Raw genomic sequence first — 6,183 nt, forward strand, 5'->3', positions numbered from 1 at the left:
CATTTTTTTTTCAGAATGATTAACCTTTCTTGAACAGCACAAAAATTTAATTGTATGTTTCCATAAAGAATTTATAGAAGAAAATTCAATAAAGAAAAGAAATTTACTTTTAGAATTCCTGAAAAAAGACATCTTGGGCAAACAATAGATGAAAATTATCATATGATATGGGGTGCCTTGGGGAAGCAGACTGCCTAAGATTTTCAGCTAGTAATAATCAGAATTTTGAAAAGTAAAATAAAATGTAAATGTAATTTTTATGGTGAAAAGAAGTTTTATTTCTTTTGTAAAAATCTTCAATGACATATTTTTTTTCTCTATTAAATAATTAGTGTAGTGCCATATTGCCTTTCGGTTAACGCGGCCTTCCTCTCCATAGCCTGGGGAACCAATTGGTAGGGATTTGGCATTTATGAGACACATCAAGGCATGATATCAGTTATATTAGGAAAAACCTGGCTAAGGGGAGGATCTGGCAGTAGATTATGGAGTGTGTCTGAAATCAGGTTTTTGTGGAGCTGCAATAATCTTCCTGAACAAATGTTTGAAGTTGATAAAGGCTCTAGGCTAGTAACTGCAACTGGCCAAGGAAAAGGGAAGAGATCATCATAGTGTCAGCAATGGATAGGGACTGAAAAAGCCCCTTGTTAGAACATCAAGGAATGACTCAATTAGGAACACTGTGTGGCCTAAGATCAAATGCATGGGACTTATACTTGAGAGGCAGCGTTTATCATGTTAAGATGGAATTTCCTGCATTGAGAAGTGATGGACACATAGAATATGGAGATCTTAAAATTTAGACAACTAGTCCAATTGACTATGAGGAGATCAGTAAGGAGGAATACAAAGACAAATTTTGGAATGTAGTTTCAATGACTATTATTCTTGGATACTATGAACTCTTTAAAGTGTACTGTATTGTATAGTTATAAATTACTAATATGAGTTAACAAAGCAATGTGACAAAGTACGAAAATTAGCTGTTTAGTTGAAGATACAGGCTATTGATTACCACCTGGAAATTCTGTTCTCATGACTCCAACCTGCAGTTCCTTCTGTAAAATGTGACTGATAAAGTCTATTCTACCAGGTATTGAGTTTTAAACTCAGTTAAAATATTACATGGACTATTTGCTGATATCTAGTTTGTTGAATCCTTTATAGATTTCAGAAATCAGTCCACTGTTGGATGTGGGATTGATGAAGATCTTTTCCCATTCTGTAGGCTTCTGTTTTGTTCTATTGGCCATGTCTTACAGTACTTTTCAATTTCAAGATGTCCTGTTTACTAATTGTCAAATAGTGCCTGTGCTACTGGTGTTCTGTTCAGGAAGTTGTCTCCTGTGCCAATGCATTCGAGATTATTCCCAACTTTCTCTTATATCGGGTTCAGTGTATCTAGATTTATGCTGAAGTCTTTGATCCATTTGGACTTGAGTTTTGTGCAGGGTGATAGAGATGTATCTCTTTTCAATCTTATACATTCTAACATCTAGTTAGATCATCACCATTTGTTGCAGATGCTTTCTGTTTTCAATTGTATAATTTTGGATTCTTTGTCAAAATCAAATGATCATAGATGCGTAGATTTATATCTAGATCTTCAATTTGATTCCACTAATCCACTTGTTTGTCTTTAATACCAATATCATGGAGTTTTTATTACAAAGGCTCTGTAGCCGAGCTTGAAATCAGGGTGGTGATACCCCTGGAATGTTTTTAGACACACAAAGATATGATAGATGATGGAATATTTTCTTCAAATCTTGCTAAATGTTAATGGACTAAATATTGTTAACTGTGATTCTTATTTGATAACTGTTATGTGATATATTTTGCTATGTTAAGGTTAAAACCCTTCTTTTTATTTAGACAGAAAAGAGGAGATGATGGGAGATGTCATCCTGTATATGTTTCTCATACTGGTTAATAAATAAAGCACTGTTGGCCAATAGGAAAGGAGGATAGGAGGGACTTGGAGACAAGGAGGAAGAGGAAGTAGTAAGGAGGAGTCAAGATGGAGAGTCTGGAGAAAGCTGGACGCCAGCCACCTCCCCGGTAAGAGAAGGCCATGTGAAAATACATAGATCAGCAGAAATGGGTTAATAATTAAAGGCAGAGCTAACCGATAAAAAACAAGTAACCGGGCCAACAGTATTGTATCAAATACAGAGTCTCTGTGTATTATTTGGGGCTGGCGCGGCGGCAGGACAAGACCTGGTGGCGGAGGAAAAACCCATACTCGTTACAATGGGTGTTTTTTTTTTTTTTTTTCATATAAAGTTGAATATTACTCTTTCAAGGCCTATAAAAGAATGTGTTGGGATTTTAATGAGGATTGCATTGAAGAATCCTGCAGAACAGGAAGAGAAACCAGAGGGGTCAAGGACACCACATGAAAGCTCATAGAATCAACTAACCTAGTTTCAGAAGAGGCTCATAAAGACTGAACCAACAACCAGGGAGCCTGCATGGGGCTAACTTAGGCACTCTGCCTATATGTTATAGTTGTCTAGCTTAGTCCTCTTGTGGGACTTTTAGCCATGGGTACAAGGGCTATCTCCAGCTATTTTTCAGGCTTTTGGGACCCTATTTTTCATACTGAGTTGCCTTGTCCAGCCTTAATATATGGTGCTTAGTCATATTGCATCATGATATACCATGTTTTGTTGATACTCATGAGAGACCTGCTCTTTCCTAAACAGAAAACAAGGAGGAATGGAGTGTGTGTGTGTGTGGGGTGAGATCAGAGAGAGGATGGAATGCTGGGCCTATAATGTGAGGAGATGATAAAGGGGAAACTGCAGCCAGGATATAAAATTAATTAATTAATTTAAAACCAAAGAATATTAAACACCTGCGGTGTAGTCACTAGTTTACATTGGTACCTCAAGAAATTGTCACTACTTGAGGAAATCTCTTGGCACACAGTAAATTTCCAGTGGTTCCATGGTTATTTTAAGGAAGTATCAAGAATTTTATATGTTGTTATGGGCCCAGATCAGGCAATAAATATGGGTCAGTAGTGAAAATATCTCCTCATTTTATTGCAATGAACATGGGGCTATTTTGAAAATCTCTTGCCTTCAGCAATTGAACTTTGACCTGATCTTGAAACTAAGTTAAATGTATATCTTCAGAAAATTTAAAATTACATACTCAAATTGTGTCACTACTGTATATTCAGCCTGTTTAAATTTAATTGGCCTATAAGAAAGCAATGTAACCAACTTTGATATAGCTTGGAATTGCCAATTAATTGGCTTTTACAACCTAAGACGTTTAGTATTAAACTATACATTTTTCCATGTCCCTGTTCCCCAGACCAGTGACAGTGTGCATGTGTACTTGTGTGTGTGTGTGTGTGTGTGTGTGTGTGTGTGTGTGTATGTGCATGTGTATTGTGGTAAACATTTGCTGAAGGTACACAACATGTTGAAAACAAACGTAAAAGGTATCTACCAAAAATGTTGGAAGCAACACGTGAATATAGGTTGATAACATCTGCTTATAGTTTTTTAGTGACAGTATGGGGTCAGTAAAGAAATTTTTCTTGTGTAAAACTGTTACAGAGTTCTATATAAATGAATTTTTTGTTACTTTCCCATACCATGTTTTCTGTGATGATGCATAAATACAGAGCAAAACCTTTTGTTCACGTGAGGCAACAGAGATAGACAGACATCAAAGACACATCAAACAGATAACACAGAGAATATAGAGGTCATACTACAGAGTACAACCATACAGATGACACAGGGAGAGAAATGGACAATTAAAATTTGGGCTCACTTTTCACCTAAGCTAGTCCAGGAGGAAAAATATTTTCATTCTTTTATGTGGTATATTGTGACATACTGGTATTCTTGTTGAGGTTTTGGGTGAGTTAGTTTAATGGAGTTTTAACTAGAGTTTTTCTATTGTTATTGTAGTCTTTGGAATTTGAATGCCTTTTTCATTGGGCTGCTTTGGCCTGTGCTGACTGTATGATCTGAAACACTGTAGAGGTTTACCCTATGTTTCTGTTCAACCCTCATTTTCAGTAATCTCTGAATTCCTGTATCATAAGCTTGGCTGTTCCAACCAGCCTCCATCTAGGCTGGTCTAGTGATCATTGATCTCAGCTTGGTGCTTTCCTGATCCCCTTTCCTGTTTTAATGAAACAAACACCGCCTTTTATAAGAGAAAGGTTTTCAATGATTTTCTCTGTGTTAGAAACATCTTACCTTCATTGCCTTATTCTCTTAGGATCAAAGGAAATTGCTGCTTCGTCATATGTGGATACTTGTTCCCTCTGTCTTTCCATACTAGCTTTCCCTAGCAGTGCAAGGATTTTTCTTGCTATGAGAGAAGGTTGTCAGGAAGCCTTTAGGATTTCATGCTTGTCTACAAGAATTATTGGCTTCCACAGGCTTGTACACCTCAACCCAATAGGGGTTCTCTCTCTTTCTCTCTCTCTCTCTCTCTCTCTCTCTCTCTCTCTCTCTCTCTCTCTCTCTCTCCTGCCCTTTCTCACTTGTGTGTTTTAAACTGTAAATGCAACCCAATTATTCCCAAATGGTCACTTTGATTTTTAATATGCTTCTATGGTTGTCACAGCTCTGCCAAGGATGAAACAGTTTCCTTGTTGTGCTTGCTTCAGAGGGGTTTGTCACTGTCTGGGATTCATTTCATTTGTTGGCCTGGTGGCTTTGATTTTCTGGCTTACTCACAAAATGTTATGATTTTGTAAATGTTCTGTTTTCATTTTCTTTTTTTTTTTTTGTGTTGACAGAAAGGATAGCTTGAAGTGATGATATTTTGTACCTTTCTGCATCTTTGGTGAAAGTTACTTCAATGATTGACACTTTTTGACAGTTAATGAGAAGTAACTGATGCAGTCTTTCAGACCAGGTAAGTAATACTGAGCTCCCAATCATACTCTCCTCAATTCTCCCTCATTGAATTATTGAGCTCTCCATACTAGTGAATTATATAAGGGTTTTCCAGTTAGGAACACTTTAGCTTTACACTTAGTAGCTAATTGAATCTTCATAGTGTTGTAATTTATATGTTATTATGTTATTAAGGTCCCCAGTTTACAGGTGAGAAAATCATGATTTAATAGCTTAAGCTGGTAAAGTAATGAAGACAAAACTCAAGCCTACTTCTTAGCACCTTAAGCTTTTGAAAATTCCATACCCATGCATCAATTTAAAGTAGACAGAGCCATGCACATTACTTAAGTGATACATTTATTCCCTAAAAGATAAAAATTAAGAAGATCCTCAATTGGAAAGTTAATTAGTGAATAATAAGATAATACAAGGCATATTAGTTCTACAGATAGTTATGGCTATTGATATGATTATTTTCTTAGATTAAAATGAAAGACATGATCTTATATTATTTTACCAAACAAATTTTGCTGTTTTTGGCAGTAAGCAAATAATGTCAACATATTAACATCTGTCTATCTGTGGGACACCATTATTGGAGTACAAATTAGCATTTTATTAATATCATCATTTACACATGACATTTTAATAACCCACATAAAATGATGCATTATAAAGAAGCATGTAGGCCCTGCTGCACCCTCTGCTTGAAGTGAGTGTTTTGCCAGCTCTGGTCCAACACCCCCACCCTTTTCTCAGAATTTCCTCTGTCTGCTCTACACATAGTGGACCTGCCCCTTCATAAAGGTCCATCTGGAGCCTGCCCTCACCTGACTTTGGCCCCCCTTTGCCCTCTGCTTGAGGTGAGTCTGGGGCCAGCTCATGTCCAACTGCCCCCATTCTTTACTCGGAACTTCCTAAGTCAGCTCTGCATTTTGACCCCCCCTCCATGTCATCTGCTTGAGTTGTCCTTCCCTGGCACACCAGACCATCTGGAGCCTCCCCTCCCCTTATCCTTGGCCCAACTTCTCCCTCTGCTTGAGGAGAGTATTTAGCCAGCTGGGGTCCAACACCCCCACACTCTCCTTGGAACTTCCTGGGTCTGCATCTTGAACCCCCTATGCCCTCTGCTTGAATAGTTCCATCCAGGCAGGCTGGACCATCCAGAGCCTGCCCTCTCCTGATATTTGGCCCTGCTGAGCCCTATGCTTGAGAGACCTCCAAGAGAGCTCAGATCATCCAGAGTTACTGACATGGAAGTCCTAACCCACCTACAGCCACCTGGAGAGGAGAATAGAGAGAG

Source organism: Phodopus roborovskii, unplaced genomic scaffold, assembly GCF_943737965.1.
Source record: "Phodopus roborovskii unplaced genomic scaffold, PHOROB, whole genome shotgun sequence".
NCBI classification, from domain to species: domain Eukaryota; kingdom Metazoa; phylum Chordata; class Mammalia; order Rodentia; family Cricetidae; genus Phodopus; species Phodopus roborovskii.